Source organism: Dendrobates tinctorius, unplaced genomic scaffold (assembly GCF_039654945.1).
Source record: "Dendrobates tinctorius isolate UK_male_01 unplaced genomic scaffold, ASM3965494v1 ptg000070l, whole genome shotgun sequence".
Taxonomy (NCBI): Eukaryota; Metazoa; Chordata; class Amphibia; order Anura; family Dendrobatidae; genus Dendrobates; species Dendrobates tinctorius.
Window position 1 is genome coordinate 64442836 of NW_027361738.1, and position 13115 is coordinate 64455950.

A 13115-nucleotide genomic window follows, 5' to 3' on the forward strand; every position below is an offset into this window, starting at 1 on the left:
TTCTGAGATTGTTTTTCGTGACACATTTTACTTTATAATATTGGTAAAATTTCATACTTCAGCGCCTCCTGCGTGATCACAGCGATCTGGGTGTGGGGACCAACGGCATGGCTCCCTGCACCTCTTCCCGTGCCTCTCAACTGTCACAGACAGCTGTCAGCACTGAACTGTCACTGCGTGTGTAACAAGGTGGCACGGGATGGTAGGAATGGGCAAGTCCACTAGTTCACAGTCAGTGAGCACCCAAGCCCCTTGCACATGAAAAGACAATCTAGGTCCCAGCCCTGCGACACAGTTGGTTACCTCTGGCACATGGTTGCTCTCCATACTGGAACGGCGTCCTCCGGATGTAGCACACATCACACTGCGGTTCCAACAGTAGTTAAACTTTAATAATGATGAAAAGGAAGGGATAATAATTCTTGAGCTGTCCCTAGGCAAAGATGCTGCTCCATCAGCAACAGCATCAGCCAATGCATCAGTTCCCAATCGGCTCCTGGGAGCTAACAGTCTCTTGGATGGCAATCTCACAGTCCTTATGCCTGTTCCTGCTGCCCATCGGCAGCTTTGTTTAACCCCAAGGGGAAACAAAGCTATTTTGCGCTTCTACGGGTCTCTGAAGTGAAGGGGGAGGAGGGAGATTATATACCCCAGGAGACAGTATAACCCACCCACCAAGCCTCACTTAAAATACGACAAAATACAACAAACACTTAGTACATGACATAAAAAATAAAAAACAATAAGCACCAGAAAAAAAAAAAAAAATAAAATAAAGAAGCAGCGCAACACAGCGCGAAACGGCCGTTGTCTTTGCACGATCTAGCCCCCCACCTGCCTGAGATGTTTTAAACATTTTTTTGGACCAACAAAGTTTGGACTTCATCCCGGTGAGTGCCACCTCTTTTCATCTCAGTTGGATTATGCATCTTGCTCTGGTGTGCACCTGAAGGAAAAAAGGTTTTATGCCTGCGGTATTTTTGATCAGCTGATGGTATTGGCTCTATGAATCACCAGTGGTGCTCGGCTTTCTCTATTTTCTGTGATATACATAATTATGTATTACAAGGCACAACAGTAGAACATTATTACAATATCAGACATACACAGCACATGACTAACAGTAATACACCATATCAACAGAGCAGCTTATAACCAAACCGGCCGGGCGCCGCATGGGAGAAACACGTGCCCGACATCAAGGAGAGAGGGAGTAATTGAGGGTCCCTGCCACCTCCTTACACATGTTTACATGCAGTGTCAGTGTAAATGCATCATGGGCATAGCCCGTCCTGGTGCGGGAACTGACACCCGACCATGACGGGCTATGCCTGTCATTGGACGTTAGGGGGTCTGCTGGATCCTGTTTGTGCATTTTCCTTTCTGACCTTGGCTAGTAAATGCCATTGCCTTTTTGCTATGTCTATAATTGAATTATTTGGGGAATTTTTAAAGTTCCTTTTATTACTTTGTGCTTTTTATTTTAATATTAATATTTGCGACAACTGAATAAACCTGATAACAATAAGAATAACATTGCGTAACATCATTTGTACACAAGCAATAATGGAAGTGCACGCAGCGTAATTCATCATGAGTGAAGTAATGATTTATATTAGAGCGGTTGGAAATCATAATGTAAAGAGCCATCGAGTTCTTACCTATAAATTTACGATTCGCACAATGGCTCATACAATGGCAGCATTGACAAATAGCAACCGGCCCCCAACTGTGCCTGCTGAATGACAATGGATGGAAGTAAGGGGATAGAACTGATGAATAATCACCATGAAAGTAAACAATACACTTTAGAAATGTATAATTTAGAGATTTAGATGTGGGTAATAAATATATATCTTATGTGACCCTTAGAGTAGAATACCTGAGATGAGGTGGTCCCTATATGTCCTCATTGTGGGACTTGTACATAGTTGAAAATGATAGGAGATAGGCCTCAGAATGGGACCGGCTTTCTGGCCTTCTGTTGCACAAAAGAGAGTAAAGCTTCTCAGATGCTGCAATTTTTCAGAGTGCTGCTTTTTTAGGGCTATGTGGCTCATTCATGTCATGCAGGTAAATAAAACAAAAAAAGTACTTCATTTGTAGCAATTAGGGTTTTTCAGTCAAATTGTCACGTAAACCTCACTGTATCACAGCATTATTACTCACGGAAGCCTTGAGCAGTGACTTACAATTCTCAACAGCTGCATATTCCTGTAATTTGGTTCTGTTTAGTTGCATTGAGTAGCGTTTATCTACAAAATATCTCTCCTGTCCACCCACTGCCAGAGCTGAGGTTGTCTTCTGAGTTCATTATTAGAGATGAGTGAATCTTCCAAGGTTCAGTTCGGTACAGTGCGCCATACATACTGATTTTTGCCAAACACGTTCTCCGAACAGTTTGACGAATGTACCAGTACCCCATTAAATTCAATGGGAGGCAAAACCAAATGTATACACAGTACATTAAAGGGAATCTATCAACCCATTTTTCGAGTATCAGCTGCTGGCACCGCCGTCAGGGGCTTATCTACAGTATTCTGTAATGCTGTAGATAAGCCCCCAATGTAACCTGAAAGACCTGCGTGAGGGTAGAGCAGAGTCCTGAAGTGCGCAGGCGCAGGGAGAGGTCCCGCGCACTGCAGTATTATGCTCTGCCCTCAACAGGGCAGAGCAGTGCGCCTGCGCAGGAGCCATGACAGGCAGCAAAGAAGAGGACGTCACCATTAGAAGATGGGAGGCGCCGGACCGAAACACCCATCGGACCAAGACCAGACCCTGACCGCCCCCTGGTGAGTATAATATAACTCATTTTTCTTATCTTTCAGGGTACATTGGGGGCTTATCTACAGCATTACAGAATGCTGTAGATAAGCCCCTGATGGCGGTGCCGGCAGCTGATACTTGAAAAATAGGGTGACAGATTCCCTTTAAGGGGTGATAAAAAGCTTCCCAAACAGATCAAATTAGGAGCACACACCATGAAAAGTGGCATCATTTGACCCACAGTAGAAATTTGATACTGTCACAGTAGTAGTCAGTCATGGGCCATGCATGAGGTATCAGGGTCTGGGCCAGCATTTAGAGCTTTGAATTGAAGGTTCAGTTAAGACCTGGAGGTTAAGGGGGCGATGTAAGATTTCTTATCAGAGAATCTTGATACCTCATGCAACAGCTCAATTTTTTTTTCCTAGCCGCACTCAGGAGGCAAAAACATCAGTTTCAAAGAGTACAATTGGAAGAAAAATGTGGAATAGTTACACAGGTAGTTGAGTGAAAGTAAATGTAGACCTGCCTGTTTGGAAGCCCTAATGCTACAGGCAAACCACAAGATGGAGTCCCAACTTTCAAAAAATTATTGTCACACACCATTAAAGTGGCATCAATTTCCACAGAGTAGAAACAGTATAATATGCCTGTGACACACCTACCACTACAAGCAACCCACCACATGGAGACCCAACTTGGAGTCACCACATTTCAAAAAATTGTTTATAACATCAGCAGCAGTAGAAAGAGCAGGCACAGAAGACATAACATAGATGGGACAGACTGCAATAATGCAAGATCAATGCATGACAATAAAAACAACATGATCGCCTAGTCTGACCAGTCTGCACCTGGATGCAAAAGTAATTGGAGATCCATGACTTTTGCTATTGATGAAAGTTAGGCGGTCTACAGTTTCAGGGGACAGTCAGATGTGCTTATCCATCAGGACACCACCAGCAGCGCTGAAGACACGTTCTGAGAAAACGCTGGCTGCCGGGCATGACAAAACCTCCAAGGCATGACAGGCGAGCTCAGGCCACTCTTCCTATCTTGAAGACCAAAATTAAAAATTGTTCAAATTCCTCCTGATGGCATTGATATTGAGCTTGAGATAATCCTGAACCATCCTCTCCAGTTGTTCACAACGAGTCAGACTTGGACTCTTGTTCTGCTGGTGCACGGGCTGGTCTAAAAATGTGCGAAATCACTCACAGAAATTGCTTATGCCACTTACACTGCTGCTGCTAATGTTTTGGCAGTGATGCCTTGATGTTCCCGAGGTTGGAAGTCTATAACTGCAATGCACACTATGTGCCTCACTGCTGTCTTGGCGAAACCACTCTTAAGATTGTCTACAAGCATGTTTTGATACTTCAGCATACGTGCGTCCCTTTACAGGAGGGGAAGCATCTGACTAAATTAACTTTTGCACCGTGTACCTAAGAGTGGCAACTCAGTAGTCAGCACTGTTTCTAACCCTAAGAATATGGGCATCATGTTGAAGTGCAGCAAGAAGACACTCATGTGCCGGCCACTTCCATGAGGTCCAAGTCCATGGGGTGTTGCCGGAGGGTCAACACTCAAGATTTCTTGGTTGTCCCCTCCCAACAACCATGGACATCAGAAAGGGGATCATTATCCTCTTCATCTCCTGCCTGTTGCGCATCCATCACTTCTTCCTCCTCGTCCTTCACAATTTGATACTTAGCTTCTGCACCTTCACTAACAGTTTCTCTGGTAATAGAAGCCCCCGTCAATCTCTGTAATCCACCCTCTTATGGCACCTGCCTGTGCAAAGACAGTCCGGAACTTAAAGATATTTGTTACATCTGCTTCTACCTTTTCCTCTGGGACCACCACATGCAGACTAGTCAAAGTGTGCACGAGCATGTAGATGACCGGTATAGTGATGCTGATGATGACATCATCAGTGCCAACCATCAGTGTCAAACATCTTAGTAGCCATTTTGAAACTGTGCAGAAGGGTGCAAATGTCCATCTTCTGTTTCCACTCTGCAAGCATGATTTGCATCACTCCCGTACTGCGGTGGCCCAGGCTATGCAAAAGAACATACTGCACCTGGGCTTGTTGCTCCTGCCACAGTCGCTGCAACATGTGCAAAGTGCAATTCCACCATGTTGAAACATCGCAAATCAAACTGTTAACTGGCAAGTCGATGACCTGCAGGGTGCGATCAATGTGAGCACACAGCGACCGTGCTTTATGCAGCAGCGCATACAGGCTGGGATAGTGGCTGAGAAATTGCTGTACCATCAAATTGAGGATGTGAGCCATGCAAGGCATGTGTGTGAGGTTGCCTGGGTGTAGGGCTGCCGCCAGGTTTGTACAGTTATCACACACGGTCTTCCCTGGCTCCAGGTTCTGTGGAGAGAGCCATTGCTCTCACTCAGCCTAGATAGCTGTCCACAACTCTTGAGCTGTGTGACTGTGATCTCCAAGGCATATTAATGTAAACACTATTTGACTGCGGTGAGCCCTGGCTGCGCAGTACGGAGGTGGGGAGGATTCTCTCTGCACTGTTGGAACATGTATCTGATTAAAGGAGAGGTTGGGATGCAGATGGAGGCCGTAGAGGAGGTGAAGGAGCCAGAAGCAGTGGAAGAAGTGGTGGATACAGAGGCTTGTCCTGCAATCCTTGGGGATTCCAAGACTTGTGCAGCAGCCCCTTGACTGCCTGTCCCCATAGCCACCGGTATCACCTGGTGCCCAGTCAGTAAGATGTAATGCCCTTGCTCATGTTTGCTTATCCAGGTGCCAGTGGTGAAATGCACACTGGAAGACATAGATGTTTTCAGGGAACAGGTGAGGTTGTCTGAGACATGCTGGGATAGCGCAGGCTTTCTTAGAGAAGTAATAGCGACTGGACAACTGGTACTGAGTGTCATGTCCGCCATGTCTGTTTTGCCTCAAGAACCGCTGGAGCAGTGTGCACGCGCATCTCGTGTCTGCTATCCTGCATGTTCCCTAGAACAGTGTAGACACTCACCTCATGTCTGTTTAGCAGCAGGATGCCTGCATTTCTGCTCTAGAATCCCTGATCATGTGTCCTTCCTATGTTCCAGCATAGACTGGTTCTGCATTCGTCTCTGCATGTCTGAAACCTTGATCATGTGACCTTTCCTAGAATCCTGCACTGTCCGGTTCTGCAATCGTTTCTGCATGTCTGAAACCCTGATCATGTGAACTTTCCTAGGATCCTGCACTGCCAGGTTCTGCAATCGTCTCTGCATGTCTGAAACCCTGATCATGTGACCTTTCCTAGGATCCTGCACTGTCCGGTTCTGCAATCGTTTCTGCATGTCTGAAACCCTGATCATGTGACCTTTCCTAGGATCCTGCACTGTCCGGTTCTGCAATCATCCCTGCATGTCTGGAATCCTGATCATATGACTGTGCTCTGTGATCCTAGAGGACTGAACTGGAAGCTCTTCCCTGGTCCTGACCCGGAAGCGGTGGTGCTATGCCCTATATCAGACCGCCCCTTCGTATGCTCAGGGCCTGAGTATTGTGTTGCTTCTCTGCATGGCTACTTGGTCTGTGGGGTTGCTCCTTCTATTCTGTGCCCTTGCACTCTGCTCTGTCGTGTGTCTCTGCACACGCTCCGTGCTCGTATTCCGTCTCTTGTCTTGTGCTTTGTCTCGTGTTGTCCTCTGTGCTCTGTTTGTCCTTGCTATGTTTCCTTGTTATGTTTTGCTCTGTCCCTGTCCCTGATGTGCCTCTTTACATGTGCAGGCCTCGCTCTGTACCCTGTCCCTGGCGTGTCTCCTACACGTGTAGGCTCCGTTCTGTACCCTGACCCTGACGTGTCTGTCTACATGTGCAGGCCTCCGCTCTGTACCCTGTCTAGTCCCAAGGTTCTCCCTTGGCCCGACTCTGGGCTTCGGCCTACGCTCCGCTGCTAGACTCTGTCCCTGTCCCTGACATGTCTGTCTACATGTGCAGGTCTCCGTTCTGTGCTCTGTCCCTGGCGTGCCCCTCGGTACGCGCAGGCCTCGCCTTGTACTTTGCCCCTGGCATGTCCTTTGCATGCGCAGGGTCCTGTCTACTACACTATGCCTTGTCTCTGTTACTTCGTGCGCTCTTGCACTTTTCATACTAGGCTTTGCCGTGCTGTCTGCACGCGTCTCTGTCCTGTATCTTTGCCTAGCCCTGCCTTGTGGCTCCGTGCCTCCGTGCACGTGCCTGGTCGCCTGTGCCTGCCTGGTGTGCCTCAGCCGTGCCGCCTCTAGCCGTGCTCGCCTGTGTGCCTCAGCCGTGCCCGCTGTCCAGTGCTATAGTGGTCTCCGGCTGCGTGGCCGCAGCGGTGCCGCCTTTAGTCGTGCTCGCTTGCTTATGCCATCGTCGGTACCACCTACCGGTGCTCCCAGCTGTAGGTTTCCATGCTCCCTTGCACGCATGTTGGTTCTCGCACTGTGCCTTTTCATGCTACTCTTGCACAAAGCCTTTTGCCTCTTTTGCTCTGCTCTGAACCCTAGTTTGCCTGCCGGATTCCGTAACCTGCCGACCGCTGCCAGAGCTCCGGATGTAGATGACTGCGGCCTGATGTCCGGAGCTGATGTCCGGAGCCTGATTCCTGGACCCTGTCGGTCGATGCCAGCACCCCGGATTCTGATGCCATTTAACCGGTCCCTGGCGTGCCCTCGCACGCGCAGGCCACCGTCCTTGTGCTCCTCCCTGGCGTGCCCTCGCAAGTGCAGGCCTCTGTCCTTGTACCCGTCCCTGGCATGCCCCTCGGCATGCGCAGGTCTCCGTTCTGTGAATCTGATCCTGGCGCGTCTCCTTGCACGCACCCTGTTTTGTCTCCTAGTTTGTCTGCCGGATTCCTGAAGCCAGCTGACTACTGTCGGAGGTCTGGAGCCAGATGTCTACATTCTGATGCCTGGACCCTGTCAGCCCTTGCCAGCCTTCCAGAGTCCGATTCCTCGCACCCTGCCTTGGACTTTGGCGTGCCCTGGCACGCACCTCGTTATATGGATTCTGTGTGTTCACGTTTCGCACCTGTTTTACCTTGAAGAGTTCCTCATGCCTTGGACCTCGGCGTGCCCTTGCACGGATCTTGCTTTGTGTTCTTTGTGTGTTCACATTTGTACCTGTTGTACCCTGAAGTGTTCCTGAGTGAAATTTACTTGAACTAATGCCTTGTCTAGTCTTGTCTTGCTTCCTGAGCCGGCCGTCTGGTCCAGCAGCCGTGGTGGCTCACCCCCTTGGTCATGCCCCTGACACTCCCTGTATAGGGGGTGTTTCCTCACTAGGTCAGCTCGCCCTAGGTGGGTGGGTGCCACGGCCCAGATGGTACACTTATTTAAAGAAAAACGACTCAGCTTAAGCTGACGCTCGTCACACTGAGGGACTTTGACAGCCATCATCTTTCGTAAACCATCTGTAACCACCAGGCAGAAAGGCAACATTTCTCCGTGGCCAACAGAATGGAGATGGTGGAGTTCAAGCTCTTATCTTTGCCTTGTGTAGGAGGAAACATTCTTTTACATGACTGACTACAACTGCTGGCTGCAGTGCTGAGAGGGTGGAGTAGAGTGAACAGGACAAACTACTGGATTGTGAGTGAGGTGCAGGCAGAGATGTTATGGTGGATTGAGAAAGATGTGTTGTGCTCGGTGAAACTTATGTTACAGCTGATGGGCTCTCACTCATCCCGGCTGTAGGGGGTAGACAAGTGGATTTTCTGCAGATGGAGATCTATGTGAGAACACTTGGCATGTTGATAGAGGAGGAAGAAGCAGCAGATGTGGTTGATGGGACAGCCGTTGATTGGCGAGGATGGCTAGTCCACATTTCAATTCAGTAAGATTCCCAAGCTAAGGCTAGTTTCACACTAGCGTTTATTCCACACAGCGCACGGCGCCGCTAAGCCCCGCCCCCTGCCAGCTCCCTGCCCGCCCCATCCGATCATCGCCGCCTACTATCTCACATGGACGCTTGCGATCTGCGCACCCTATCTTTAGCATAGTGTGCGCAGATCGTGCGCTGGCTGTGCACTAGTAGGATTTTGGCGTGCGCTGCGCACTTTTGAAGGTGCGCCGAGCACGCCGAAATGCAACATGCTGCATTCGGCGCACATGGGCGCACCTTCAAACGTGCGCAGCGCATGCCAAAATCCTACTAGCGCACGGCCAGCACACGTTCTGCGCACCCTATGCTAAAGATAGGGTGCGCAGATCGCAAGCGTCCATGTGCGATAGTAGGCGGCGATGACCGGATGGGGCGGGCAGGGAGCCGGCAGGGGGCAGGGCTTAGCGGCGCCCTGCGCTGCGTGGAATAAACGCTAGTGTAAAACTAGCCTAAGGCATGTTGATTGCCCATGTGTTGGTTCTTGCATGTAGTAATCAAATTATTATAATTTTTGTCTCTACTGAGCCTTTTTTTTGTAAATTTGGCAGATAACATGAGTTGGGTCATCTGTTGAGGTCTCAAAAAAGGCCCACTGTCATCCTCTTCATGCCATGACACAACAGTACAGTCCACTTGTGCTTCTGGTATCTGAGTCTCATCAGAATCACCTCAACCCCTGGGGGTTAACATCTGGTGACGAGACAATGGATTCTCCTCAGACCCTACTTCGTCCGGCCCTGTACTGTACTGTGTGTGATGCTGCGGTGGAGGAAGAGGAGAAGAGATCACTTGATGCTGCGCTTGCCATCCACTGTAGCACATGCTCTTTCTGACCCTCATCTACAAGACGTACCTCTTTGCGGCTGTCAAAGGAAGGGAGTGGAGTAGCCCGTCCAGTACAGATGTTGTCAGTAATCTTTGGGCAGGACAAGACAGTGTTTGTTCAGTTGAGCTTTCATTAAGATTAACACCTAACCCTGTACACATCGAACACCGAGCCTATTCCCCCTTACACCACAGCCTCGCTTTTTCCCACAGTTGTAAGTAGACTTCCCCACTTGTACCCTGCTGTTTCACAACCTTAGGCCCACAGCTGTCAGTTACCTGTCACTAAATGAACAATCACTATTTATTTTCGTAGAGAGTGTGTCTGAACAACACTCTTAGACCTAACGATTAGAGTTGAGCGAAACGGGTCGAAAAATTTCAAAAGTCGCCGACTTTTGGCAAAGTCGGGTTTCATGAAACGAAACCCGACCCTAGGATGAGGTCGGCCACGAGGTCGGCGACTTACGCGCCAAAGTCGCGTTTCAAAAGTTTGTTTTGCGCTCTTTTTCAGTCAATCAGGATCCATGGACACTGTGGGCAACGTGATGACATAGGCACGGGTCACCACCATCTTTCAGAAGGGCATGCAAGTGATTGGCTTGCTTTGGTGGGCGTCACAGGGGGTATAAAAGGGCGTGCACGGCGACCGCCATCTTACTTCTGCCGATCTTAGCATAGGGAGAGGTTGCTGCTGCTGATTCTGTAGGGAGAGCGTTAGGCAGGGAAGAAGAAAAAAAAACTGCTTCTGCTGCTAGCGATTGTGCCTGTACAACACACCAGTCACTGTGTGTGCAGTGAAAGGAGAGGCTATATTGTGGTGTATCAGTGGTGTTGGTTGTTGGGCTGCCTTCTAAGGCTTCCTGACCGCTGCATTGCTGTTTACCCACTGCTCTGCAAACTGCTTTTTTAAAAGCAATCCAATCTCCCTTATCCTCTCGTCACTTTTGTCACAGCTGTGCCATCGAGCCTGTGACATAGCGCTCAGATATCAGTGGGCCTCACACAATCCAAAAGTGTCCAGTGTCCACAAGTGTCTGCAGAAATTCAAAATCTCCCTTATCCTCTAGTCACTTTTGTCACAGCTGTGCCATCGAGCCTGTGACATAGCGCTCAGATATCAGTGGGCCTCACACAATCCAAAAGTGTCCAGTGTCCACAAGTGTCTGCAGAAATTCAAAATCTCCCTTATCCTCTAGTCACTTTTGTCACAGCTGTGCCATCGAGCCTGTGACATAGCGCTCAGATATCAGTGGGCCTCACACAATCCAAAAGTGTCCAGTGTCCACAAGTGTCTGCAGAAATTCAAAATCTCCCTTATCCTCTCGTCACTTTTGTCACAGCTGTGCCATCGAGCCTGTGACATAGCGCTCAGATATCAGTGGGCCTCACACAATCCAAAAGTGTCCAGTGTCCACAAGTGTCTGCAGAAATTCAAAATCTCCCTTATCCTCTAGTCACTTTTGTCACAGCTGTGCCATCAAGCCTGTGGCATAGCGCTCAGATATCAGTGGGCCTCACACAATCCAAAAGTGTCCAGTGTCCACAAGTGTCTGCAGAAATTCAAAATCTCCCTTATCCTCTAGTCACTTTTGTCACAGCTGTGCCATCGAGCCTGTGACATAGCGCTCAGATATCAGTGGGCCTCACACAATCCAAAAGTGTCCAGTGTCCACAAGTGTCTGCAGAAATTCAAAATCTCCCTTATCCTCTAGTCACTTTTGTCACAGCTGTGCCATCGAGCCTGTGACATAGCGCTCAGATATCAGTGGGCCTCACACAATCCAAAAGTGTCCAGTGTCCACAAGTGTCTGCAGAAATTCAAAATCTCCCTTATCCTCTAGTCACTTTTGTCACAGCTGTGCCATCGAGCCTGTGACATAGCGCTCAGATATCAGTGGGCCTCACACAATCCAAAAGTGTCCAGTGTCCAAAAGTGTCTGCAGAAATTCAAAATCTCCCTTATCCTCTAGTCACTTTTGTCACAGCTGTGCCATCGAGCCTGTGACATAGCGCTCAGATATCAGTGGGCCTCACACAATCCAAAAGTGTCCAGTGTCCACAAGTGTCTGCAGAAATTCAAAATTTCCCTTATCCTCTAGTCACTTTTGTCACAGCTGTGCCATCGAGCCTGTGACATAGCGTTCAGATATCAGTGGGCCTCACACAATCCAAAAGTGTCCAGTGTCCACAAGTGTCTGCAGAAATTCAAAATCTCCCTTATCCTCTAGTCACTTTTGTCACAGCTGTGCCATCGAGCCTGTGACATAGCACTCAGATATCAGTGGGCCTCACACAATCCAAGAGTGTCCAGTGTCCACAAGTGTCTGCAGAAATTCAAAATCTCCCTTATCCTCTAGTCACTTTGGTCACAGCTGTGCCATCGAGCCTGTGACATAGCGCTCAGATATCAGTGGGCCTCACACAATCCAAAAGTGTCCAGTGTCCACAAGTGTCTGCAGAAATTCAAAATCTCACTTATCCTCTAGTCACTTTTGTCACAGCTGTGCCATCGAGCCTGTGACATAGCGCTCAGATATCAGTGGGCCTCACACAATCCAAAAGTGTCCAGTGTCCACAAGTGTGCAGAAATTCAAAATCTCCCCTGTCCTATAGACACCTTGTACCTTGTTTTACATTACTATTTAGTTTGTTGGATTTTGTCTACATTTCTACCAAAAATGAGGAAGTCTGGTGGAAGAGGCCGTGGAATTGGGCGGGGGTTGGCAGCTGGTAATGATGGTGTTGGTGGTGGATCTGATGGTAGTGGCAAGAGCAAAATAGGAACAAATGCAGGAGGTGTTGAGCTTGCGTCATCGTCTGGCTCCATAGGGCTTCGAAGGCTTAGTTTTCAAGGAGTTGGCAAACCGCTTTTAAAGCCAGAGCATCAGGAAAAAGTTTTGTCTTACATTGCTGACTCAGCCTCCAGCTCTATCGCCTCCTCTTCTTCAGTTGTAAAAAGTAAAAGCACTGAGTTGTCATTGGAGGCTCATGTTCATGAACTACACCTTTCCTTGTGTCCTTCACCCCAACCAAGATTGAAGGATGACGCAGGTCATACTACTGTTTACTCCATGGAGCTGTTTTCACATACCATGCCTGGATTATCAAGTGAAATGGTGAATTACCCAGGCCTAGATGAATCTGACATGGAGTGCACTGATGCACAGCCGCTGATGGATGATTCTGCTGGTACATTCACTCAGAGCACTACATTGTCCTCGCAGTGAACAGAGCCAGATTCTGACCCTGATGAGACTCAGGTGCCCCTTCCCGCACACTATACCACCATACACGGTGACACAGAGGAAGGTGCACATGACATTGAAGAGGAGGTGATGGATGACCCAGTTGTTGACCCAGATTGGCATCCATTGGGGGAAGAGGGTGCTGCTTACAATAGCTCAGATGAGGAGCATCCACAGCAGACATCTACATCGCATCAGCTGTTATCTGGCAGGCCTGGAGCACTCCAAAGACAGGTTCCAAAAATCAAAAGAGTTGCTGGACAGCTTGTCCAGAGTGTCAAAAGATCACAGCGTGCTAGGCCGCAAAATGTCTGCCAAAGTAGGAAGAGTGCAGTGTGGCACTTTTTTGAACAAAATCCTCATGATCAGGCCAAGGTTATCTGTAAGAAGTGCGCAAA

General features: G+C 48.6%; 1 long non-coding RNA gene across 1 annotated transcript; it reads right to left on the minus strand.

Moving 5' to 3' along the window:
- Positions 1-387: 387 nt before the first annotated feature.
- LOC141095951 (uncharacterized) lies at positions 388-6139 on the minus strand. The gene is made up of 3 exons (XR_012233518.1): positions 5781-6139; positions 1662-1738; positions 388-946 (listed from the first exon to the last, which is right to left on the minus strand). It is a non-coding gene; the product is annotated as an uncharacterized lncRNA (long non-coding RNA).
- Between the last annotated feature and the right edge of the window lie 6976 nt (positions 6140-13115).